At 38.9% G+C, this 27,865-nt stretch overlaps 1 protein-coding gene across 2 annotated transcripts in view; it reads left to right on the top strand.

The window, feature by feature from the left end:
• The first annotated feature begins 4,692 nt into the window (after positions 1-4,692).
• Positions 4,693-27,865, top strand: part of HDAC9 (histone deacetylase 9) — a 462,820-nt gene continuing 439,647 nt past the window's right edge. For both annotated transcript variants that reach the window (XM_032110318.1, XM_032110251.1), the window contains exon 1: positions 4,693-4,945. The gene's annotated coding sequence lies outside the window, so the exon portion shown is untranslated. The remainder of the gene's footprint in view (positions 4,946-27,865) is intronic.

The raw sequence follows: 27,865 nt of genomic DNA, 5'->3' as shown, positions 1-27,865 counted from the left end.
GAAGATTTGTGTAATTTCAGACTCACTCTTTCATTCAGAATCACGTATTATCTGTTATTGAAGTTAATTGTAATAAATGCGTAACAAAACCTGACGCAAGCATCCATCTGAACAAGCAGTATCTGGACAGGTTTAATGACAGGATGTTCCTCAAAGAGTTCCTCTTCTCAACTTAAACACAGTTTGTTCAGTTAGGAATTAAAGAAATTCACCTCTAAAACATTCTTTACCCTCTAAAAATGATTATGAGCAACAAATAAAACACATCAAGTGCAAAGGCCAGTTATTTTATTTTTGCAATTATTAAGCACTTTTGCAAAGACTAATGCATCTGGAATTTTATAAGCTAGATAAATTTGTGATCTGTGGGCAGTTCTTGATGTAGTTGTGATCTATCCTTCTATCCATGTTTTGTTCAGAGTAAGTAAAGGAATACTTTTAATGCCTGCTAGCTTAGTAATGGCAAGGAATACAATCTACCTTCCAAACTGGGGATCAGCATAGGACTGAAAAAGGTGCTCAGTCCTGTAAGCCAAGATTTGTGCAATAAGGTGTGAATACAAATATGCTCCTTTGCTGGAACTGTACATATTTATGCCAGGAAGAAACAAGGACATCAGGAAATCAAGGAGACAGTAAGAAAACACCAGAAATATGTAAATAGGGACAGAGTGACAGAACTTGCTGAACTGCCTGAACAAGACTCCAGATAAGACTATCACTGGAGTCTATTACCAGATGACTTTGAGAAACACACCTGGTTCAGAATGAGTAAAAGACAAGGTCAGAGGTCAGAGCAGGGTTAGGATAACAGAGGGGTCCTTTGCACAATGAGACATACCAATGTCTTCAACACAAAGTTCAGATAGTTAGGCAACATTAAAAATGGGAAAAAAGGATTTGGACAAAAAGCAGGCAAGACTGCAACAGTCAGAGGTGTTTATGATATGGACAGAAGAGGATTCAGGATCAAGAGCAGTATAGGAAAGCAGGGACAGGACTCAGCTTCAGCTCCAGTTAGTCCAAAGCTAACAGGAAATCTTTCAACAGACACACAAGCATTGTACTTAGATCTCCTTTTTATATGAATGTTTGTGAGTTCTGCACTGCTCACCACAGCATTAGGTGGCACTTAAAAACCCTTGCTTGTGTGAGTAGAAGAGCCACTTTGGGGGCATGGTTGTGTGCAGGCTTGGCACTATGAGTGAGCAGCCCAGTATGGTCACTCATTTCATGACTTACTGCATTCAAAGAAACAAGATATGTCTATATTCTCTGCACACAAATAGGTCAGAATCAAACCCCACTTGACTCTATCATGTTTCTAAGAAATAGCCCACAAATTTCCAAATATTGGCTAACCACTGGCACTAAAACAAGTGTGTAATAACATGTTCAGTTTTAACCACCTGAATAGTCCTGTTGAATGTAGGAATGTGTATACATTCCTGAAAGCCCAGGCACCGAAAGAGCTAATCACACATTAAATTATCTCCAGTGTGTGGGAAATATATTTTCATAAGACATTTAAAACATATAAAACAATTCCTTTTTTAAATGTTAGTCTAAAAATTCCTATTATGTTTAAAATGTTGGCATCTGTGTTAATTTACTTGGATTGCAGTTAACTGTATCAGTTAAGAGGTTATTTACAAATTGTGTAAAACCAGTGAGCTAAATGGCTGATCTTTTCCCAGGAAAAAATCTAACCACTTTCTGTAAACAAAATCAACAATTAAACCCAATCTAAAACATGTAAAAATGTTAATGAGCTACTGAGCAAGATACTTGCTAAAAGACTGGAAGTCTCACCCAAAAGAAAAGCTTTTAATTAATTCTCAGTCAAACTAACAGACATCACAAATAAGTTACACCCCTTCCCCTCGCCAAATTTTGATGGTCTTCTTAGGGAAGACAAGTCGTAAAATTTTAGAGAAGGACTTAATGCAAATATTCTTAGTAAAATAATCTTACTCAGACTCACAATTTAACAAGCACATTTACATTAGAAGTCCAGTTTGGTCTTGTTAAATGTCCAGGGTTTTTTTCTGTTCATCTTGATTGGTTTCACTTTTTGTGAAATGATGATTTATAAACTGGATTGGAAAGAGACGTAGCTGAGTATCATCTTAATTTTTAATGGTCGCACAGTACAGAAAATCCTACACATTCCCTTCCAGTATCATAGTGAGGGAATTGCTCACCACTTCATGTGTCGTAGGTATTGTTTGATGAGCTGTTATACCTCAGGGCCTTTTTAATACCTAAGTTAGTTTCCAGTGAAAGCATGGAATTCCCAAAAGCTATTTCTCACAGTATTAATGATACTAAAATATGTGTCAAATGGTTTACTGATGTTACAGTGTTTTATATATATATTAGTTTTCAATATTTCCAGTGTTTATATTTGACTGGGGAAAAAAAAGGGAAAAAAAGTTTGTTTTTTCTCCTAGTGGCTTTCACTAGGTACTACGTAAAGTAAGGAACCATGGGGAAGACCATTTTTCTTTTCCAGTGTGGTTTCCAAAACTGTTTGTGGCCCTCCCAAAACTGACATTTCTAATGATAAATATACAAGCTTCTTCCACTCAAAAATCCAGTAATTATTGTAAATTAGAGTGCATATGAAGGGCATCGTAACCTTCATGGTCAGCAGACACCAGTTCACAATGTGGCAGAGATGAAGCTGCAAGGATGATGTGTGTCTCTTTTTAGGGATAAAAATCTTTTAAAGATTTCAGCACCCCATCTCAAGTTTTATAAATTAAGCTTATAATGTAGGCACAGCACATTCTTTTGTCACCCCCATGACATCCAGTAAATGTTTGTAATAACTCAGAAAGACAGTGGTAACATAGGGAATGTTACATTTGAATGAGGAACTGCACATATTCACTCCAGCAAGTCGGTCAAGCCCATAAATCATTTTTTGGTCTGTAGGACTAGAAGTAGATAATGAAGAAATTGAACAGCAAGAGTAGATATGGCAAAAGCAAGATAAAGACTGGTGAATATAACTACCATGCACCACCACTTCATTATATTTATTAGCACCAAGTGGAAATATGTGGGGCAAGCACAGCAGTAACCAAAACATGGAGGTGTCTCAGAGATGCCTGTTTATATTTTCCAGTATAAATTCAGGAGTTCCCAACATAGCATTAGAATGGTGACTAGTCTTTTAAAACCTAATTATAGTGCTGATGCTTCCTTTGAGTAGACAGAGGACAAGAGTACATAATGAAACAAAAGTTATGTATCAGTTTGAAGTGTATCGATCTGTCAGGGAAACAGTGCTGTGTGATTTCATCAGCCAGTCTGGACTTGGATCTGCACATGGCACTCCATGACTTAACATCCAGCAATATCACTGAAACTGATTCTCAAACTAAAACACAAACCAAAACAAACTAATGCGATTCCTTTCCAAGTTGAAACATACTCAGAAACAGTTCTATTTCTGGTTTTGAGAAGTGAGATTTATTTTGAGGGTCACAAAAACCACTGCTTATCACAGCTGAGTTTTCATCTGTTTTATTCCTTGATCAATAAATGACATTCAGGCCCAAATTCCAAACCTCTTTCTTGAGCCTGCAGCTTTACCTTTTTCCAACTTAACTAGTTCTTCACCAGTCTTGGAAACAACAGTTTTAAACACTTGTTTCAGAAAAGCACATCTGAAAGCAATACAATCTGGAAAGAATAAATACAATCAATCATAAAAAAAAAAAAAAAAAATCGACTTAAATGCAGCATGAAACTTCCAAAGCCTTTAGGTGGAAGAGAGCTTTATTTTTCCCTTTGATTGCTTCGATATCCAAGAGCTAAACTCCTGACCTTTCCCTGGAAGGGGAGAAATAAAAGGAGGCACTTCTCTCCTGAGTAATGAAGAGATCTATCCACACATTTAGATTAGAAATAAATGTGGCTAAGACAGATTCCATAGACTAAAGTGCTTTATATGCTGTATAAAACAGTATTAGGAAAAGAGAATTCTGAAGACTTTATCAGTACCACAGAGACTTGGTGTGGGTTCAGAAAGGTGGGTATTCTCTAGACGAAGATACCAAGAAATATCGAGACTTATAAGAAGACCATGGGAGGAAAGCAGCACTAGAGAAATGTGCAATCATCCCGGGCTGTGACAGCCCAGGGGAGCAGAATCACATACCACGCGAGGACCACACAACACAGCCTGTAACACCTCCCTTCTCCCTGTGGCGAGAGCCGGGACCGGGTGGAAGCAGCGGCGGGCGCCGTCCCAGACGCGTGTCCTCACTGCACCCCGCCGGGCCCCGCTGCCTCACCCCCGTCCCTCGGCTCGCAGGGCAGGCAGGTGCGTCCCCTCCCCCGAGGGCTGGCAAGGGCCACCAGCGGGAAGGATGCCGAGGGCCGCGGAATAACCCAGCGGCCCCCCCGCCAGCCGGTCCCTCGGCGGGCCCGGGCGCCCGCAGGCCCTCGGGCTCCGAGCCCCAAGCGCCGCCCGGGGCGCGCTCTGCCCCGGTGCCCGCTCGGCGCTGTCCCCCGCGCGGCCCGGCCCGCTCGGCCCCCAGCGGCCGCGGCGGGGAGCGCTGCAGCCCGGCCGCCTCCCCCGCCTCCCCCTGCGCCGCGCCGAGCCAGCCGCTATTTTTAGCAAATCCTCCCCGCGTCGCCACGGGCGGCGATCGCAGCGCGCAGCCCCGCGCCAGCTGCCGCCGCCGCCGCCCCGCCCGCCGCGCACGGCACAGGCTGGCCCCGCCGGAGCGATGGCCACCTAATCGCCACCGAATCGCCGCCGAATCGCCACCGAATCGCCACCGAATCGCCGCCGAATCGCCGCCGCCGCAACTTTTCCTCCCCGCGCCGCGCCGCTCCTTCCCCCGTCGCTCCGGTGGAAGATGGCAACTGGGGGAAGCACTGGAAGTTGCAGCCCGCGAGCGAAGAGATAAGGCGGAGGAGCGGGAAGGTGAGTGGCACCGGCCGGCTGCCTCTCCGCTCCGCCCGGCTGCGGCGGGCAGCGAGTGCGGGGCCGGCCGGTCCCGCCACCCGGACGTTGTCCTCGACCTGCCGGGGCGGTATTTTTGGGACCTTCGGGAAGGTTTCGGGAAGGTTTCGGGAAGGTTTCGGGAAGTTAGACCGTGTAAGGGCTGGCAAGGTGGCGGGGGAGGGAGAACACGGCCACCCCTGGCAAGTTTTACTTCGCGGGAGCGTGAGCGGAAGAGCAGTTCCCCGTGCGCTTGCCCTGCCAGGCGGGTGTGTGCGTTTCTGGGTCCGGGGGATCCTCTGCGGGGCCGTGGCCGAGTCGCGGGTGCCGGCCGGAGACGGGCTGCTGGAGCTCAGCGGGCGGTGTCAGCTCCCCGCGGTCGGCTGGGGGCGCGGAGCTCCGGAGGGCACCGCGGGAGCTGCCCCGTGGGGGCCGAACAGGTGGGCGACGACGGGGTGCACCCTCCTCGGGCGCCGCCGCCGGGCCGGTGTCGGACTGCCCGGAGCAGGCGGCAGCCGGAGGGCGGGCGCGGGTGCGGGCGCGTCCCGTCCCGTCCCGTTCCCGTCCCGTCCCGTCCCGTCCCATCGCGTCCCGTCCCGTCCCGTTCCCGTTCCGGGTGGGTGGCCAGAATTCTGTATAATTGTATTTACGGTGACAAAGCGGTGTGTGCATCCTGGCCGGCAGCTTCCCAGTTGGCAGCGCAGGGCATCAGGAAGGTAGTTTCCAGCAAAGGTACAGTTGTTTTGATTCATCTAAAATGTCTGGGTTTTGATATGAAATGGAACGCAATAGCAATCAGTAATCATTCATACTTATCACTCTTATAGAAAAAAGCAGGTATTACTCGTAATGCACAAAATGCGTATTCATCTTTGAAGACCTACCCTAAGCAGTGTAGATTTTTAAGTGCTTCGAAGAGGTCTAAACCCACTGTTAAACTACATTAGAATTTAGGATAAGACAAATACTTAAAACAAGCCTATCAAAAGAAGTAGTGAGGTGAATTGCGGAGACCTTTTGACACATGAAAATGCATGAATGTGCTTTTCTGATGCAAAAGCTGTTGAGCTTCTCTGTCTCAAACAGCACAGAACAAGTGCTGACACAGAAACGAGGAATTTTAAACATTTGTCTTTCAACATTGTCAGCTTTAGTTCCTTGACATTTTGTTTTCTGTGACAGAAGAATAGTTTTGTGACAGTTACTCAAGATTTAATTTGCAAGCTCACAAAGGCCTGTGATGAGAACTCATGAACAAAAAAAGGAAGGTATTTCACATTAAGGTTTTTCAAATGTCCTGTCCTATTCAGATGTCTTGTCCTACTCCTATCTTTTCTCCCCACACACCTAGCTTCCCAACAGCATCCCTATATCTTTTGAAGGTTTCGTGTTGCTGAGTGTCTCTGAATTTTCTCTCATGTCCAATACATTCCTGTATCAGTGGCCCCAGCTCATACATGTTTTGTACCAGGAACACCTACTTTGTTCAGAAAGAGATGGCAGCTTGTTCTCTGTCATAACACCAGAGTGGTCTTGGAAGGCATTTCCATCCCTTCATACACTTAAGTTGCACTGTTATTTGTGTAAAATATCCATGTCTCTACTGTATAGAACTTTCTACCATGAATGATGCAAATAATACACTATTTTAACACTTCTTTATCATTGTCATGGCAAATATGTGATCCAAAACACTGGGAAAAAACATGTCATGGCTCCAGAGAAAAGCTGCAGTCAGTCATGTTTATGTACCACTGGTGCCAGTTTCTTCATATAAATATTGAAATAGCTGTCTTTTTTACTAAAATCTCATTGTCAGTTCAGAATTCCAAAAAAGAGAAAAACATGCCATTATACTTCTTGGTGACCAACTTGGTGCAAACACAGCACCATAGTTAAGCCTACTCAAAGCACTGGTCTTAGTGTCAGATTCTTCTGTAAGTCTGTGTGAATGTGTAATACTCCCAAATATTTTGAATCTGACTTCAAAATGTTAGTTTTGAAAACAGTAGTATTTGGTTTTCCATTAACCTTCTTTTCCATGAATGAAGCTTGGTCTACATGACTAAATGGGAACAGTAATTTGTAAGCTGTTGTGTATCTTCAGTTCACCAGCATCTTCCTGTGCCCAGAGCAGTTTAAAAACAAAAGTGAAGTAGTGTCTTCACTGCTGGAAGTCAGTACATGCTTCATTTAGAACAGTTGCTCCTGTTAGAATTTTTATTTGTGAAAAAAAAAAAAAAGAAAATACTATGATTGTGGCATTTGTATTTTCTAATTTCTTGATAAAAAAATCATTAAAAAGAGATTCAGTTATAAAACCTATATACTTTCTAAAAAGCATGTAAAGTGGAAAATAATTTTCAGTTCTTCATCTCACTACCTGAAATAGCCCATAGAAGTTGCTGTTAAAAAAATTATTTGCATACTGAAAATATGTATCAAATTTATGTTCACCTGTCCTGAAAATTACATGAATCCTGGTATGAGTTACCATGAATACTGACGGTACCTAAATGTAGTTGCAGTAGTCAGTTTCTTAGTATTCAACTAATGCTTAGTTGGAGAGAAGTAGCTTTGAAAGTAATCAAATCCTGTTGTGTATGAAAAACTATAACCAGTGAAAAATGGCAGAAGTGTTGGGATGTAGTCTAATCATCTCCAAATTGGTCAATTAAGCACATGTTTACCAGAGTGCATGTACCATTGTATTGTTGTTTTATATTCATCAGTATTCAGACTAGCTAATTTAAAGCTACTTAGGGTATGTGTGTTCAAACTGCAGTAGAAAGTACTTGTGGCTTGCAGTGTAGTCATAGCTGAACAATTTAGCTGAGAGAGCTTAGTGCATCTCATGAGTGAGGCTTTTTCCCTTTTACAAAAGGGTTCTGGGCCAGAATTGTTGAGGATTATATGCTGTGTCCTATATGCATACCATTTACATTAACTTTCCATAGAACTTCAAATTACAGGAATTCATCAGAGTTTTCCAGTGTCCTCAAAAGTATGTAAGAAAATGTTCTTTAACTTGCTGCAATTAAGTAGAAGGTACATGATAAATCTGTTGAGTTAAACGAAAGATAGCTCTCATGTAAAGACAGAACATTAGGCTATTCCATGATAAAACATATTTGTCATGCTTCAAGGTTTCAGTAATGATTTCCAGATAAATATGCAGAAAATGTCGCATTGCTGAATCACTTTAGGTTATATTGTTTGTTGAAACTGATAGATGAGTAAGGCATTTTAGAGCTAACATTACTTGATGAAATCACCTTTCATTTACTCCCTTTGGTTTTCAGTTTTTAAATTAGGATGATTGTACATGACCAAAGAATTTTTTCCTTACTCGATGTAACTTGTAATGAACGCATTATGTTGTGAATGTCAGTGTGTGCTGGGTAAGACTGCACAAGTGCTGACTTTATTGTTACAACTTTAATAGTAAATTACAAAGTTTATTTATGCTGCTAATCTATAGCTTCATCTTCAAGCAGCTAAAAATTTACAATGAAATAATGCTTAACTACTACTCAAAACTAATGTTTCAATACTTTGAGACCTTTCCTGTGAGGACATACCCAAACTTCTCCATACTTCTCCGTTTTTGTACAATATATGGCTGTATAACTTTCTGCCAAAGAAGCTTGTCAATGCAAAAAGTTAACATGAGTTCAAAAAAAGATTTGGACAAATTCCTAGATAAAAAACATATAAAAGACTAGAAAGCAGAGATATAATGGTTCTGAATCAGAATGTCCCCAGCCAGCAAATATTCTGGAGGCTTCACAGTATTTCAAGAAGGTACTATTACATAGTTGCATTGCACTTCCTCACTTTTCCTTATGCATTTGCTGTTGGGCATCTGGGGGAAAGGTGTTGGGTTCTGAACAGGTCTTTGGTTTGGTTAGATTTTACCATTCATGCATTCTTACCCAGTCAAGGTGGAGAAGGTGATAATGCAATTTAGAAATTCCTTTAAGGGGAAAAGTGATTGAAAACTTCTGTTACACAACCTTCAAGCAGATGTTTACTTGAATTAATTATCATTAATTCAATGTATGATGTTGATTATGAGATGGAAAGGTAATAGGAAGCAAATATTTATTCGTATTTTTCCAGTGATTTCTTGTTCATGCTGTTTTTCAATATAATGTTTACATTGGTCATTCACAAATCATGATACATTGTTGAAGTTTGTTTATAATATGTAGCAACTCTCAGGATAGTTTGTTTTAAAGCTATTGCATAACTGTAAACTACTTTTTGTTTAAGAAAATGAAAAGGTCTTCAGTGAAGGTAGCTTAGAAGTCCCTGTAAGAAGATGGCTACTTACAGCATGTCTTTTATTTGTCCCTAGTCCCTCAAGCTTGGAGTAGAAGATTTTATATATCTTCATTTGATGTCTGCTCTGAGACTCTCAGTCTTTGTTTTAGTTAATTTCTGTTTAAGATACAGAGTGCTCCTTCTCTAGAATGGATGACTGTCACTCTTGGGGCTTTATTCAGACTGGAGTCTGGTTATCTGGCTTAGTCTGAGCATATTTGAGCCTCCACTGTCATGTTCATTGAGTCCAGTTTCTGTTGTCATGCTCTTTTAACCTGCAAGAGAAGGGAAGACCTGGTCCAAAGAGTATTTTGAAGAGGTGATGTCCAGTGCAGGAGAGAAAGTGGCAGCCCTGAAGGATGCCAATCTTGTGTGCATGCAAGATACGTGAAAACTTGAGCCTCAACGTATAAAGAAAGTGGTGCTGCGCAGTGCCTTTGGCGCCTCAACCTTTTACAGTGCCAAGGGTCTTCCATTTGCAGCTGCCTTTCCAGTGCAGCTCTGTCACCTTCCATCAAAGCTTCGAGGGCAGCATTTCCCTTCCTGTCCTCATGCTCTCGGTCTCATACTGTTGTTCTCATGGCCTTGTACCTCCACGCTTTGCTGCTACTGTTATGTCAGGGAAGTGATTGCCACTGCTGTAAGAGTCAAGCTCCTTTCACTGGCCTTTTCTTGCACTGTTTTTTGCAGCTTTTAGTTTGCATTAGGAGGAAGACAAGTATCTGCCCAGCGTTCCCCAATAATATGTGCAAAACTTAAAAGCCACTTAGTTTGCAATACCAGCCTCTGATGAAAAACTACTCCATTCAGGTCTAATGGCATCCTAAGCGGGGACAGGCACTACGGAATTTGAGCAGATCATGAGGAAATTTATGTGGTTTCTATGGGAAAAGTAGTATGGTGGATCACCTGATACACTGGAGAGGACACCTGAGAGAGGATGCTTAATTGGGAAACCCTGAGAGTTCTCTTCTTGACTAGCCACTGGAGCTTTCCCTTTTCCCCTTTTCATTTTCTCCTTTTGCTTTTCCAGTTACCTTTTGCCTTTTTTATGTTTTTCTCTTATCTCTGCCCCCGCCTTCATTTTCCTCTAAAGAAACTTTTATTGTTGGCTTTGATGCTTGTCACCAGCTACGAACTCTGCAAGTAAATCAGGAAGGGACACAGAGATGTTTACATGCTTGTAATGAGATGTTTAGGTAAGTGTGTGAATAGATTGGTACATGGTCAATTTATACCTGTGTAAATAGAAATTATCTGACAGCTTTCCTCATTTTACTTCTTGATCAAAGAGAAATCACACATCCTCTGAGTCTTTATTCAGCCTGAGTTTACTCTTCTGGTTTATTTTCATGTAAGAATATCTCTATTCCACCAGATAGCTCTGTGTCCTTCTCTGTATCCTTTTCAATCTGAATTTATATTTCTTCAGTGAATGTGACCAGAATAATAGTCTGTGCCCATAGAAATCTCATTAATGTGTTGTCCAAGAGTGGTAATACTCCATCTCCTGTTTTAAAAAGCTTCACTGATGTGTCCTAGGTTGTATTCAGCTCAATCTGAAAGTTTAATTTCCTGTTACTTTTTGTAATGCATGTGATTACACTAAATCAGAGAAGTTGGAAAGGACCTGTTGGTCAAAATAGAGTCAATAGAATTTAGACCATGTTGTTTATGGGTTTGTTCAATTCTGCCTGGAAAAACTCCAAGGAAAGCAATTCCACAACTTCTCTGGACAATCATACCCAATACTTAGTTATCCTGATAGCAATTTTTCTTCTTTATGTTGAGTCGTAGCCTCCCAGTTTCAATTAATGAGTATTTGCTCTCATTTTTGTGCCGTGCATGCCTGTGAAGAGCCTGGCTCCATCTTTTTGGTAAAGCTCCTCATAGGCACTGACAGGCTGGTGTTAGGTCCCTGCTAAGGCCTCCTCATCTTCAGGATGAACAGGTCCAGGTCTCTCAGCTTCTAACAGGGCAAGTCCTCCAGCCCCTGCCTGCTTTGACAGACTCTGGAGGAAGCTTCATTCAGTTAGAACACCAGGACTGGATGCAGTATTCCAGGTGAGGTCTAATGCTTGAGTAAAGTGGAAGCCTAAAACTTCTATTGGCAAATCTACCAAATAGTAAATAGCACCAAATTCTGACAATCCAGGAATGAGACATTAGGCAGAACTGTACTGTCTTGTAACCATGAAATTAATTCAAGCTATTGTATACTTCTAAGATTTTTTTATTGCAGCTTACATGAAAACAAAGTTTATTTGGTATTTCTTCTCAGGAAAGTTCTTTAACGATGTTATTTTGGAGTAGGGAAGTAATGTGATATTGGAATTTTATTTTAAAACACTTTATATACATTAATATATCTCCTTTATAGAAATGTATGAAGAAAATTATACGACACAGATATTCTGTATTTCTGGGCATTTAATTATACAAAATTCTGATTATTCAAGTTTTTGACAGTTAACATTAAGTTTCCAGAGTACCTAACTATTGAGCTAAACCTTGCTTTGACAAGAGGTGGGTGAACTGCAGGCATGAATGCAAGATTTTCGAGGAAAAAATTAAACCTAATTCAAAATGGGAAATAAGCAGCATGTACATAGTAACTATTTGGTGCATAAAATGTATAAATTATTAATATTTTGCTTGTTTCATAGATAGATAGCTCTTCAGTTTTTCATATATAGGTTAAAATTATAGGAATGTGTGGACAATATAAAATACATGCAGTTACCATTCCAATCTTCTGTATTTTCTCTTTTGCAGCCAATACAATCAACACTGATTAATGAGTCATACTATTAGTTAAGCAGAATTTTGATATTTCATTTGGAGTTGAAGCTGTTTTAGTTGGGATATACATAATTACTCTATATATTCTCTGAAAACATATTATAAATTGAAAGATCAGTGAGTTGAAATCAAAAATAATTTTCAATACCTAAAACAGATCATAGTCTACTAATGGGGGTTTGGTCTGCCCTCCCAACTGCCATAATCTGCACCAGGGATTTAGCTGGAGGTTGCTATAGGATTCTTTTTGGCCTCAGTGTACTCAGTTTTCCTTCCATAAAAATCAGAGCAAGTAGGAAGCAGCAGGGGACCGAAGTTGAACCTGATTCATAGGAACAGAGTGAAGACATAGTCAGGATGCAATCCTGCGGCAATCAGGGCACAGCTGACAAGAGTGAATAGTTCGGAGGGGAATCCAAGCGAAGATACGAATCAGAGAAAGGTATTTTCATTTATAAATTACATTTGTATGTTTAATATATGGGTACCCACTGTAGTATCAACCTAGCAGTCCCTTCCTCTTGCATGCGTACATTCCGTGCTTGAAGGTGTGCAGTCTGCACAGAATGCCAAGTACTGTTGAACAGGGTGTAACAAAGGAAAGATGAGTAAATCCTTTTGAGGTGCTAGCTCTCCTACTTCAAACATATCAGTCTCTTATGAAGACTGTGAATGAAGTAACCGTCTAACAGAATATTCAACTGCTCTCAATATATCCAGGTTTCTTATGCAAAGTCTCTTGGAAGATGGTGTTTATATTTATTCTATGCCATCACATACACCTTGTCTTCCACTCCATCTGTCCTTATGCTTTCTCTGCCCCTCCACAAAAGAAAGAAGTTAGAATTCTTATATGAAAATGTGATTAAATGTTATCTTTTAATAGTTTGGAACAAAAGAGTTCAACTTTTTGACTGGAAAGTGAAATTAGTAAGTGGGTTTTTTGGTCAAGAGGCTTTCTTCAGAAACTAGTGAAAAAAGCTACAGGTGTAATGTGATTAATGGGTGTGTAACCCTAGGTTTTTGTAGCATTTTAGTGGGATACATATGACTGGATCAGAATCAGCCTATTAATGTGATGAGACTTCCTTTAGGACTTCTGAGAGCTGATCAACCATTCTTCTTCCTTGTGCTAGTGCGTGTCATTTATACTGATCCAGATTATGAAGAAAATGCAGATTTCAAAAGAAGGTGATAGGAAAGACTATCTTCTAAAAAGTTTGCTGTGGGTGACACTAATATTAACAGTATTGTGACCTCGATTGAAGAGGTCAAAGATTTTACTTGCCTATGAGGATTTTTGCCATTGACTATAATAAGATCAGGATGTCACCTTTGTATGTGAAATTTTCGCCTCTTAATGGGCTGTTTGTTGTTGAAACAGATCAGATTAAGAGAAGAGCTTTTGAAAGCCCTGTTCAAGGCTCAGATCTACTGAAGACATGCATGGAAGACTGTAGTATAGTCATCTCTTTCCCATCCAGGAGCAGAAATGGCAGGGAGCATGGAATCTGGAATTAGAGCGAGCAGCAGTTAATTGTTCATTAATTCATTTGGGCAAACCGTAGAGGCTGATTCAGTTTAGACAGGCTGTCAAAGCAGTGGAGGAGCTAGAAAAGTGTATTAAAGGTAATTCCTGATTATTCTTTCCTGCTATCTTTTGCAAATTACCTTTAAATAAATTTAGCAGATTTTGGCATGCACTCTGGGTACATTTTCCCTACATCAAACTGTCTGCATGCTTCTATTCCCTCCATCACTAGTTTTCCTTAGTGATGCCTAAATATAAGTTTGTAGCTTCTTCAGTGTACTCTGATTACATGCAAACAGAGCATGCTGGTATGCGTAGGAGATTTTTCTGGGTGTCTGGCGAATGAAATCCTTTTTCTTTAAGGCCACGGAGTAGCAACTGAGATCCACAATTTCGCTGCAGTTTTTATGGGGAGTCTGTATGCAATGCCTGTGAGAAATGTGGAAAGGCTGATTGACTTTGTAGTGACAAATTAAGCGTCCTTTCTGACACAGCTTCACATTTACTTATCCTCAGAATGGTCATCCATACTTTTGGACAGAGTTGCTGGGATGTTGGTTGCCTGTGGAGTCTGTATGCATCATTTGTTCTCACTCTTTTTATTTCTATGGAGTGTTTGTATTGCTGTCTTCGTAAAAAGAAACTGAGCTGGGAGAGGCAGCAGGAGACACAACCGAGAGTCTTTTTCAGTTGACATTTGGACCATAATTTAGGTTTTATGCATAGAAATGTCGGCTCAAAAGACACTTCTCTGTAGATAATGAAGTAACATAATAAATCCATTATCATGTTAAGAGAATAGGATATAGATTTCTTTCAGTGACTTCAGTCTAAGTATTTCAGGAGAGAGAATTTAAAAAGGAGTATTTTTTGAATTTTAAGGCCATAAATATAATCAAAACAAATTTAAAAATTGTTTTAAATTCTGCTTGCTTACTCTGATTGAGGGTGATTGCCTTGCATGAAATGGATTAACTATGTGATATGTAAGCTAAAGTATTTTTCTTAAAGCATCATAGGATTGCCTCATCTTTAGGTTGCCATTGCTGTGTTATGTATATGGTCATTTTATATTACTCACCTCTGTGAAAAATAACATTATATAGCTTCCTGCTTCAAGTATGTTACAATCAAGATGATGAAAAGGCCAACATCTGTCATTTATAGTATATAGTTATATTCCAGAGTGAAGGGGAGATGTATAGATAGGCAAGGCCAGAACTGGGGTCTAATATATGTATGTTTTTCAGGTCCAACATCACAACAGAATGTTGTCCATGTGCTAAGCGCACATAAAGCAAAGCAAAGACAATTATTTTTCATCCTTAAAGCAGTTACTGTACATCGGTGCAATCATTCGTCAGATTTTCATATGCAGGCTGTTATGCTCTTGTCTACAGACTTTCCCCACTAATGTTGCTGCTTCAGTTAGGCAAAGGAATAATTAATTATACTGATCTTAACGGAACTGTTATGGTTGACCCATATCAAAGTAAATAAAATGAGAATCTGACTTGTGCCAGGTAGAAAATGTGTTAGCTATTGACTCAGCCTAATTATACTGAATTAAATCTAATTGCGTATCGTCATCCAGTCCTCAGAATTTTAATAGTAATTGAATTCCTGTAAAGTTGTAAGGGTGATTTTAAAAAATAATGTAAATTCCATGGAATTCTTTCTGTAGAATTTACATTTCGGGAAAAAACAAGCACTGTTTAAAGAAAATAACCAGGAATTTTTTGTCAGAAACCACTAATAAATACGGGGGATTAACATGAATAATAAATGTATAGCTCAGCGTTTTTCACCCATTTTATTTTATTATCTATTTCAATAATTTATTATGTAATACTGAATTATAGAAGTGTCATCATTTGTTATGAAAGAAGGTACTAGTACCAGTATTTCTGTTTTAAAAGATGACTGCTGCATCTGAATTTTCTACATTTACCCGGGTGTAGAATAGTGTTGTCTGTGGCATTACTAGAAGTAGAAATGTAGATGCAATTTTTGTGTAGTAGATAGCTGAAGAAACAATCCCCTCTGAATGAGGAGCTCATTTGGTTCTAATCATTTTGCAGCTGGTTAATTGTTTAAAGTCAAAGTAATGGTGTTGTGCATATGGGCAGACATAGCAGTCGGTACTTGAAACCAGTTATGTTTCATTCTGCATCAGCCATTAAAACCTGTATTGATTAGACACTGAAACCAGTGCTGCTAGAAGAAATAAAGGGTAGGTTAAGCAAGCAACAAATATCTTTGTTCAATTTACAATAGATGAGGAGACTCTTTAGTTTAGTAACTGCAATATTATTCAATGCTGTGGTTTTCATTTCCTAATAGTAATAAATTGGAATTCTGTCGTTTCACTTTACATTGATTTTTCTTTTGAAAAGCATCTGAAAATTAATAGAAGCTTTGCCTATTTTATTGCAGTTCTGCAACAAAAGGAGGAAAAATAAAAATTGCATGTGAAGATAAAGCCAGTAAAATCTTAATGATTTAAATGGAAGCATTTCTGGGAAGCAAGTGGAAGCTTTGGGCTTGGCTACTGGATTAGGCAAGATCGTCTTGGCTAATGGCAGCTAGAAATCACAGTCTCTAATAGACAAGTATCACCAGGGAGCAATGGGGAGTGAATATGTAATCAAAGTACTCTCTATTTCCGTCCTGCCTCTAACCTCACACTGGAAGCTGCAAGAAGAGGTCACTACAGAACTGTTCTCCATGGTGTAGTACCTTGGTTCTATTCTAGAGTCTTGTTTTTTTTCCTTCTCCCAACTGATCAAGGGTGATACCAACACCTTAGGTACCATAGAAGAAAACATTCATATAGTTATGCGGTGTATCATGAGTGAGAAAAATAGTGAAAGATCTAATAAAGACAGTATCAAAGTGAAAAAAACCCACCCGAACAAAAGAAATCACAATTTTGTTATTTGAATACCCATATGCCCACTGTGCTGGAAATGTACACAATATACAGACTTGAATAATTTATGCTTGGATGGACAATTACATCAAATTTGATGGACAATTACATCAAATAATAGCAAAGCCTGATTGTTCCTTGATTTCCTTGGAAAGGTCCACTTAGTTTTGGTGCTGAGTTCCTGATTAGAAGGAATCATCTTTCATGTTCCAATGGAAATAAATCAGTTTTAATATTATGATAGAATTTATTCACTATTGAGTGCATAATTCCTGGAACAAGAAAGCATCAGCAGGACAGCCATCCATTCTGTGTAAGGGTGTAAAATCTGCCTTTTTGTTGTAGAATGGGGTGTGTTTTCCCTTTTTTCTTGTTACTGGCTCACAGAAGGTAATTGCAGCTTTGTGTATAAGCATTGGAGACAGTTTGGATACTTGAATTGAATAACTGAAGTAAAGAAGCTGAAAGAAGGCACATTCAACACTTCACTTTTTCGAATAGTGAGTTAGAGAGAAGCTGTACCCTCTACAGTAGTGTTAAATGCTGTCAATTTCAATCTGCTGTTTCAGCAGCATGATTCATGCAGAAAGAATGTTTGTTTCTTATTCAGATTTCAGTAACCCTCTACTTACTGTGTCCAGTGGGCATAAATTCTGTTTAGATAAAGTGGAGTACTGTGGCCGTGTCTAAGCACATAGCATTCTATGCATCATTGTTCATAAAGACTGGGATTCATTTTCCTGCATGGAGAAATATTAGATACCATTCTAAAAGGATGAATCTGAGTTTATTTGTGGGGAAATTGCTCTTGATTGTAGCACTAATTTCCTATGTGTACAACTTTATATCCTCTAGATGCTCAGACCTACATCCCAAGCTATGTCGTTGTCCTGTAGGCTCATCTAGATGGCTAAGCATTTTTAAGCATGCAAGGTTCTGGCTATATTGTCCACCAATCCAATTAATTTTCTGCTTATTTTCTTTCTTCTTCTGAATACTGCATTGCACCATATTCTGTGGAGAAGGGTCTGGAGCAAATATCTAAAAGGGCATGTGTCCTCTAGGCAGAACATATATATCTTTATCCTTGAATTTCCTTTCTGCCCAACTGTCAAAATTAGTCGCTGTAGACACAAACTTAATCTAGTTCTTCCTTAGTATGTTAGGGGAAATCAGTGAGATCCAGGAAACTTGTCTGACAGCTCTAAGAATTTGTTTCTAGGCTGTGCCTCTGGCGTGGGTCTGGAAGAAGGTCCTGAGGTAGGAGAGGTTGTCTGAAGGTAATTGTGGTGCTTCACTGAAGGTGACCCTAGGATACACTACCAGGATTTGTGGCAGCCTCTCCATGGTGTATATGGTGCTTCATGGAAGGGGCAGGTGTTACATGAAGTGCTCACAATTTCTGGATACTGAACTTTTATAAACTTCAGTTTAGAATGTTTCCTTCTCCTGGAACACCTGACATTATTCATGCTCCTGATGTGTGACCGTGAAATCTTACTGGTAGCAGAATTATACATCCACATGTGGCTGTCCAAATGTGGTCACATGGCTCCCAGACCTCCCCTTGCTATATAATCTGCAGTGCCCTGACTTGTACCAAGGGATTTCCTTTAAAAATGAAATGGCTGTTTGTCTCATTTTCATACACAAGCTTTGGTGGAGGCTTGCGAAGGGGAGGGGGAAGTATCATGGCTCAGCAACGTGGCGACAAACTTTTATCTTTTTCCTTGATTGTTTTTTTCTAGAAAGTTGCCTTTTAAGTGATATATATTTCTTCTCAAATAGACCATTTGAGAAATTAGGAGAACACAAAGTATTTGGCAAGTGCTATGGAAAGTCTCACATCCATGAGAACATCAGTGAAGAACTTGTTAGTATCACTGCTGCTTCTCTGCAACTCTAAGGGGGTGTACACTGCTGTCACTTGAAGAGATCACTTATTTTCTTTGTTCAGAGTGATCATAACAAGTAATCCTCTCCCCTGTGGCATTTATGGATCCCTTCTGTCAGTTCTCATTGAGATTTGATACACCATCAGAAGTTGATATGCACGTTATAACATGAAAAAGACCATGATTTAGCCTCTAAAAATGGCATAGATAAGTGACAGCACAAAGCTTTCTGGGCTTAAGTCAGACTTATACATCTAAATCAATTAAGACTCTTCTTAGATTAAAGAGTGAAAATTCACCTACAGTTGCTAGGAAATTAACAGTAAGCATATAACTAGATTAAAAAGAAAAGTGGTTCTTTACCTCTTTCCTCCAAGTGAACTTTTAATTTTATGGATGAATGCTTTTTCCAAAACACAATTTTGTCTTTCAAATTCCTCTTTCTAACTGCCTGTTTTAGAAAGTATCTTTCTCCCAACTAATTTCTCCTGCTGTGTATTTTCTTGAATGGATTTTAAAAGAACTCATGCTGTGGTCACTGTTCCCTAGAGCAGTTTCCACGGCATTTTGCGTTTATATCACAGTTGTACCTCTGATGAGTTGTTGCACTGAGTAGGATTACTTTTTCACTATTTGTGGCTTAAATACTCATGGAGATTTCACTTTACTTCTTGGTTGCTTCTGTAAGCCATGAAGACTTTTTTTCCTCAGAATTCGTAAACCCAGTATTTTCTATTTAGATACCTGAAACTTTGAATACTTCACCTTTTTCACTTGATTTATAAAATCACAGATTTATGACATGGTTAGGGTTGGAAGGGACCTGAAAGATCATCCGTTCCAACCCCCCTGCCATAGGCTGGGACACCTTTCACTAGACCAGGTTACTCAGAGCCCCATCCAGCCTGGCCTTGAACACTTCCAGGGACGGGGCATCCACAACTTCTCTGGGCAATCTGTTGCAGTGCCTCACCACCCTCACAGTAAAGAATTTCTTCCTAATATCTAATGTAAACCTACTCTCTTTCAGTCTGAACCCATTCCCCCTTGTCCTGTCACTAGATGGGGACTTTTCTTGGGAAAAGTCCCTCTCCATCTTTCTCATGGGCTCCCTTCAGGCAGTGGAAGGTCACAATTAGGTCACCCCAAAGCCTTCTCTTCTCCAGGCTGAACAATCCCAATTCTCCAAGCCTTTACCTATAGGAGATATCTTCTGTCCCTCTAATCATCTTGGCCCTCGTGTGGACTCTTTCCAACAGATCAATGTCGTCCCTGTGCTGAGCACCCCAGAACTGGATACAGTATTCCAGTATTTTGGGTGGAATCTCATGAGTGTGGAATAAAGGGGCAGAATCACCTCCACTGACCTGCTGGCAATGCTTCCTTGGATTTATTTCACAGGCCTTTAAACTGAACTTCCTTCTTTCTGAGATACATGTCATACCTTTTAAAAATCAAATTAATGTAACTGAAAGTAACAGCCTCAGTAGTAAAGTATGCCTAAAACTGTGTGCAACAAAGCCACTTTTGCTAAATAAAAAAATTAAGCTGTTATTTATTAAAGTATGTGGTGAAAAGCATCTTGTGAAAAGGATGAAATACATTATTACAATACATACATGTCATATTTTTGAATACAATGTATTTGTATGTACAGTACGTACAGAACTTAATTTCTTCTCTGCCCAATTTATGTTAATTTATTTCAGATTTATTTTAAGTGCTATCGTAGAGGAAAGGTGTCACCTAGCACCAGCAAATGGTATGCAGTATGCAAGTTATAGTCAGTAACTAATTTCATATATACTGTGAATTGATGTTATCAGAAATACAAGTGTCTGTTACATTTAACCATATACCGTGAAATTTGTTCCTTTAAAATTTCAATTTCATAGTTTAGAACTCTGCTCAGCATACACTGAAGTAGCACAAAGCCAGACTAAAGACTGGTGTCTTTCAAAGTACCCGTGGCAGATACTAGACTGCAGCTCTCTGCAGAGGTAGAACTGTACCTGCCGAAATTTAAAGATGCTTACCCTGCTGTTTTTGATCTTTTCCTATCAGTTTGATTATAGTAGTAATCTTTGAAGACTTATTCAGTGATTTTATTTTGTTAAAAGTAGAGAGGTTAAATGCATTTTCTCTAATAACCTTGGTAGGAAGTGAGAGTTTTAGCTCAAAGCAAAGATTGCACAGTTTGAGAATTTTACCTGTGTCTTCAAACTACAAAGACTTGTTGAAGAGACCAATGATGACACATATGTAGATGGAGAAGCTCTTAGATTTACTTTGTGAATTTCAGTTTTCTTTTATGCTTTTTCTTTTAGTTTTAGTGATGAATGTGACTTGTGAGACGAAGGAACCCTTTTAATATTTGTATGTTTTGGCAACAGTGGAAGTACAGTAGTCAACGAGAAAAAATGTAGATGGTGCAAGGCAAATCTTAACATTTGGTGACAGCGATGCGCAATGTTGAAGCAAGAGGATTTTTAAAACTCAGAATAATGGATTGCCAGCTGGAAAGCACATCTAAAGGGGATCATCTTAGTTATGTTATTAACAAATAAATAGATATCTGAAAAGATATTACAGGAAAAAGATTTTACATGAATATACAGATTTACTCCTTTGCTGCAGATGGACACAGGTTGACATAGATAACCAGGCAAAATATTGTCATGGTTGAAGCTGATTAGAGAAGCCCAGGTAGCAAGTGATGAATGCCTGGGACACTCAATAGTCTGGATACATATCATCTATGAATGGGAATGTGCCAGTAAAGAGAGAAATTAGGGAAAGTTGTTAAAGCGTCACCTGGGGAAGAAAAATATTAAAATTAATTGATTGTGTATAACAGTGAAGTTGTTTCTCATTTTGAGAAAGCAGAGCTCTAGCTTTAAATGCCTCTTTTTCAAGATGGAGGTTTTACTCTGGCCAGGAAACAGTAATAGTACGTATTTTTTCATCAAAGCAGCTGCTGTAGTCTGTAATGCATTTTCTTTGTCAGATACCCTCAATTAATTGTGACTTCTGTGCCTAAACAGAGGTAATGAAAACCTCTTCATTCCAAGGAGAAGGTGTCTTTCTCACTGAAAATACTAGCAGATATTCCTGAAAAAGGTCAAGAAAACCTATAATTTTTCTTTCTGAACGTCATGCCTAATTTCCTTGCTATATGCAGTACCTAATGAAAAAACCCCCTGTTTATGGTATCTTATCAGTATGAGGAGGAAGGACAAAGAACTTCCTGGGTCTTGGCACATTGACTGTTTTTTTTTTTTGTCTGTGTGTGAAGATCTTTTATTTTTGTTAATGTAAAAATAAAAAAGCCATGAAACCTTGAAAGAGGTGATAAATACTGCTCCTTTTTTTTATTGTCCAACACCTGAACTGTGTCAATAAATATTAAAATGTTATGAAATGGAAGTAGTAGGACATTCCTATAGATTTAGCAGGACTGAATTTTTATTATTGCATTGATAAATATATTTTGCACTTTCCTCCTGCTGAAATGGAAATGTTTGCTGTCTTCCTCTATTTAAACTTAAAAAAATACATGAAACTGAGTATTCTTTGATTTGCCTACTTCATGAGTTGCCTTTCAACTCTTTTTTTATTTTACTTTTTTATTTTTTCTGTTCCTCTTGCCCCAAGCTGATGCTGTCATACTTACATTCATTTCTAAATGGAAGTTCTGCATTGCTGTAAACCATTCTAACTTTAACTTACTGGTTCTTTTCCTTGTCTCTTTATCATAATAATTGACTATTTTAGCTGAAGGCATGTCTTGGGGTAAAGTTCAGTTCCTTACATCATCTTCTGGCAGCGTAGCAAATTCTCTTAACCTTTTCCATGTCCTCTCCTGTTCTGTTTATCAGCTTCTGGGCAGTTTTTTCTCAACTAGCTGCAACTGGATCATTTTACCTGCCTCTAGGAAACTGGTATTCTTCCTAGTTCTACTAAAAAAGAGGGATTGAATATGTAGCATGCCAGCTTTTAAGGCTTTGTCAGTTATAGTGAGAGAGAGGCTTCTTTTTCATCTTCCTAGGCATTAAAAAACCCCAAAAACTTTGCAAGGTGATTAAACTGAAGAGTGTTCATGGACCAGTGCAATGCATGTGCTGCATAGCTGCAGCATCTGTACAGCTGTATTTTTAGCCCTGGAAAGTGAAAAGGCTGTTAACTTTCTTCTGGATAGTTTCACTTGTGTGCTTATGGATTTTCTTGTAGCTGTGCTAGAAAAACAATAAATAGCTGGTAAGGCTTTCCTTCGCGTCACACTAGTAGCTGTTTTATGAGTATTTATCTGTTTCATCAGTACTAGACCTCAAGCCAACATCTATAACAACTTTAAATTTTTAGTAGAAACATCAACTAGTCTTTCTTTTTGATACCCAGAAATTTATGTAAATGCGAGCTTAGAATCACTGAATGGTTTGGGTTGGAAGTGAACCTTGAAGATTATCTGGTTCCAACCCCCGTGACATCTTTGACAAGATCAGGTTGCTCAAAGCCCTATCCAGCCTAAATTTGAGCACTTTAATGATAGGGCAGCCACAGCTTCCCTGGACAGCCTGTTATAGCATATCATCACCCTCATCATAAAGAATTTCTTCCTTGTGTCCTATCTAAACCTACCCTCTCTCAGTTGAAACCGTTGCCCATGTCCTGTCAGTACATGTCTTGGTAAAAAGCTTCTCTGATCTTCCTTATAAGTCTCAACATATATATATATATATATGTTGAAGGTCTGCAGTAAGGTCTCTCTTAACTGACTCATATGTGATAATATCAATTCCATGAAGCCAATTCTTCATTTTACTGGGAAGTCAGGTTTTGAACTAGTGCTGAAATAGCCGAATGCTCAATAATTGTCTCTCTGTAGGCAAGTAGCAGGTAAATTTTTATTATTGTTTTGGTTTCAATTTCACTACATCATTCATTTTCTTATAATTGATATACTAATCAGAAAAGTCTTCAGTCACAGATGCTGGGTATTGCTTCCTACCCTTACTCAATCTTTTGCTAGTCTAGAGATCCTTGAAAAGAAAGCTACATTTGCCTGGTTGCTGTTTTTGGAGCCTGAGATGACCTGAGATTTGGCTCAGGAAAAATTTGAGTGGGTTTTGAAGGAGGTGACGTGACTGCACTCATTTTTTGGGAAACCTCATCCGGTTTTATACAGGCTATTTTAGCCACAAGTTTATGGTTAGGGATTTTTATGTTCATGAGGAAAGTACTTTCTTCCAGCTGTGGGACAGCATAGTTGTTCTATAATTATTTGCTTTAAGCTCAAATTTTATATTGCCAATAAAGCATAATTGAACAAAGAGCTTTCTTATTGTGAATGTCTGTGCCTTTATTTAAGTTGTCTGTCTTTATTAAATAAATAGTTTTAATTATTTAGTAATTAATTAGGTTAGGCCTTTTCTACCAGGTTGGGCACATTTTTTTGCTATTTTGCTTCCTTTCAAATTTCAAATTTTGTATTAGGTTTTACTTTGTGCAGCTCTGTTTAGACAAATCTACCCAGGAAGATGTTCATGTGTCCTAAAGTCAAGAGAAATTTGATTACCATGCTATTAAAGTTCAAAAATAAAATAAAAAATATAGTAGTATCTTTATACTGAGGAAAAAAAACCCAAACCCCTGGTTGTACTGGAAAATATTTCAATGTGATGTTTATTTACCAGCCTGTGGTATGGCATGCATAATGTCCTCCAGCATAATGATGCAGCTTGTGTTGAAATTGTTTCTAGTTGAATTTTCGGTATGGTTGGTGTTGTAACAAAACAAAAGGAGTTAGGTGTCTGCAGTGAGCAGTCTGCAGCAGGAAGTCTGCAGCTGTATGAGCAGTCGTGGACTGTGGACAGGTTGTTGGGACTTTGCCAGTAAAAATAACATAAAATCTTTTCCTGTTTGTGTATCTGGACTTACTTGCTACAAGAATTTGGCAGCAAATCCAAATGTAACAATATAGTTTTAATTATATTCCTCTATGCTTCTTGTTGTGGGAAAAAAATCTAGGGCTGCTTTCATTCACTTCTCTTTTACTACAGAAATATGGTTACCAAGGTGAGTTGTGCTTAAATGGCAGGTGACAGTTCATTTGGATACATATGTGATTTTTATACAGAAAAAAAAAATAAATTGTATTTCTCTCAGTATAAAACTTGAGTTTTTCTAAAAGTAGACTGTCATATTCTATACTGAAAATCTTGTAAATTCCTAAATCCCCTGTACTTTCTAGTGTACTCACAAACACTGTACCTGTGCTTTTCTCTTAAATCCAGTTCATTCAGAATGTACTAATATTTGTATTTGGAATGAAAATCTGTAACTCCTGTTTTGGTGTGGTTTTTTACTTTGTTTGGTTGGGGTTTTGTTTGGGTTTTTTACATTACTACTGGAAGATCCCTCTTGCTCAAAGTTACATAGAAAAGATAAAATAGTTGCCTTTCACATTCCTTACCCTAGACATGTGCTGGAAGCCCAGTTCTGTTTCACCTCCCCCATTTATTGTGTCCCTTCCTGCCTCTGTGCCTTTGCTAAACCATCTGTGCACTTTCCTTTGAGTCCCAAAGGCTTAAGAAATGTCCTATTTTGTTTGCCATTAGTTTTGTTTATGTTAGTTTCACAAGTGATGGTTGGATTTAGAACTGCTTCTGCAATCTGAAAATATTTTTTTAAAGATTTGTCTTTCAGTTTCAAGTTCTATTGGCCTCTAAAGTTATGCAGCAGTAATTAAACCACTCCGTTATCTAATGTTTGTGATTAACATAGAGTAGATTTGGATAAATCACAAACTAAGTGCTACATTACCACCCTGCTGAGATGGGGACAAATACTCATTTTCATGCGTAAGAAAATAGCTTTTGCTATTCTTTTACCTATTTTAGGGGTAGCAGCAAGAGGAATAGTCTCATTGAAGCATAAGATGGATTCTGTGATTCTGCTTGACTGGTTGACATCTCCAAACCTGTTCATTCCTGCAGAATAACACAGGAACCCCCAAAAACCCAGAACCTTCTTTCACATGTGAGCACCCTAAGTTCATATTCTTAGCAAACTGACTTTAACATGAAATCACAGGATATCTCAATTTGGAAGGGACCTATAAAGATAACCAGGTCAGATTACCTGAAAATAACCCATATGACTGATATTCCTTGACCTCTTTCAGGCTCGGTGCCATGACCGCTTCTCTGGGGAACCTGTTCATTGACTGACCACACTCTCAGTGAAGAACCTTTTCCTAATGTCCAACCAGAACTTCCCCTGATGCACCTTGATTCCATTTCCTTGTGCTCTATCTTTGGCCATGAGAGAGATCAGCATCTCCCCCCACACTGCTGCCCTTGAACCTGTAGACTGAGCCACCCTTCAGCCTTCTCTTCTCCAAGCTGAGCAAACCAAGTGACCTCAGCTGCTCTTACAGGGCAAGACTTTGTAAGTCCTTTCACTGTCTTGGTCCCATCCTCTAGACACATTCTAATACCTTGATGTCCTTATACTGAGCTACTTAAACCCGCACACAGTGCTTGAGGTGGTTCCACACCAAGTTCAGAGCAGAGCAGGACAGTCACATCCCTAAAACAGCTTGATGCACCCCAGGACATGGTTGGCCATTTTGTCTTCCAGGACATACCATTAACTCATATTTAACTCGCTATTGACTGGGACCCCCAGATCTCTTTCCTGGCTGTTCACAAATGCAGCCTCTTCCATGGATATTCAGAATGCTAGTTTTGAAAGAATAGGAAGAAAAATAACCAAGCTTTTAATGTATTTAAACAACATCTTTATGTGCTTTGTATGTTTGTGATGGCAGGTGCAGTGTTCTGCATTGCAAGCGTTTGCCAAAACCATTAAGTTTTAATTCCACCTGTCTTCATCCAGTCAGGGTTGATGAACAAGCATTGAGTCATCCTTAGCCCTGGTTTTGCTTGTTGTGCTTTTGTTTTCACCTGAATCAAGTGCAATTTTTTTGTATGGGCAATGGAATAGTTTTGGGTTTTTTTGTTTTATTGTGTATGTGTATTTTCTTGTGTTTTTTTCTTTTTTTTTTTGTCCCCCAAGTAGTCATGAAACTTGGTGTTTTTTGCTCAAGGTGATTTTTCTTGATGTCTTGAAATCTGTGATTCAAAACTGAATTTGAGTGTTGAAAGAAGAAGCCCACGCAGTTGAAACTGAAATGATTGTGCATGAGAAATGTTTCTGACTAGGGTACTTTCCACAGTTTTAATCCTAACAAGAAGGGAAACTGAGTCACTTGGTAAGAAGTCCATTATTTTTTGTATGTATGTAGCTAGATGCAAAAGTGCATGGATACAGAATTCATTTTATTAAATCAGGAGATTTACCTGTAGCTTGTTGCTAGATAAAAATTTTAAACCTTTTTTTTTGGAACTGATAGTGGATATTTATGCCTGCTGTTTACAAAGGTGTAAGCTTCCTTGTAATTCAATTTAGGTACAAAAAAAATTACATTAAAAATAGTTGCTAGTATATACATATATATCCTATATCCGATGGAGGCAAAAAGACAGATGGTTGACTTTATGTGCGTTGGGTCTTTCTTTATTTGCTCAACCGTCGGACACTGAGCAAGAGTGGACAAGAGCTTGGTCAGAATGTAGGTTGTGTTGGACTTTTTTCCCCTCTTCTGCACATGACTTAGCTTTCCATGAGCTTCATGAACATCATGAACTTTTCCCATTATTTTGTCCTACTGCTACTGCTGAATGATGATACACACCTGCAGCAGAGGTCAGAGTTTTCTCACAGGTTCTGCTTTATGAGTTGAATTCATCACCCAGGTGCATTAATAAGTCTCTTGCATTGCGCCTGGCAAGTTTCAGTAGGAAACATGTACTATAATACTAATTTATAAGTTATCAAAGATAATATTTATTTTTTTCCCAGTGACACTGGTGAAATCACAGAAAACTAATTCAGCTTGAAAAGAATTTTCAGTCTTCAACCTGTGATCCAGTGTAACTGCCTGATACAGAAAGTCTGTTTTCTTGGTTTGTATTCCAGTGCTGAAAATGCCAAAGTATTAATCAAACTTCCATATATCGTTTAGTCTCTGCTGAATCATACTCTTAAAAAATGTCAGTTTAGAATTAAAATTTGTCTTGTGAAAACAAATAAAGCTCTACAGTAAAGAAACGGATTGTCAAAGGACATTCAGTGTAAATGTTCTTCAAAGTATCAGCTGCAGTGAAAGGTTTATTTTCTTGTAAGACAAGCTCTACAAAATTTGTTACTTATCAAACACTGCAAATAACTGTTTCAACAATTAAAGACTGTGGAATAGCTCTTTAGACATGAAAAGACAAAATTGAAGCCTAATGTATCTAGAAGCTAGTGAAAAAAACTTGTCCAATTTTTGATAAAATTCAATGACAGCA

The sequence above is a fragment of the Corvus moneduloides genome, chromosome 1, assembly GCF_009650955.1.
Source record: "Corvus moneduloides isolate bCorMon1 chromosome 1, bCorMon1.pri, whole genome shotgun sequence".
Classification (NCBI taxonomy): Eukaryota; Metazoa; Chordata; class Aves; order Passeriformes; family Corvidae; genus Corvus; species Corvus moneduloides.
Note: the sequence above shows the minus strand (reverse complement) of the source record. Positions and strands in the feature narration are given on the sequence as shown.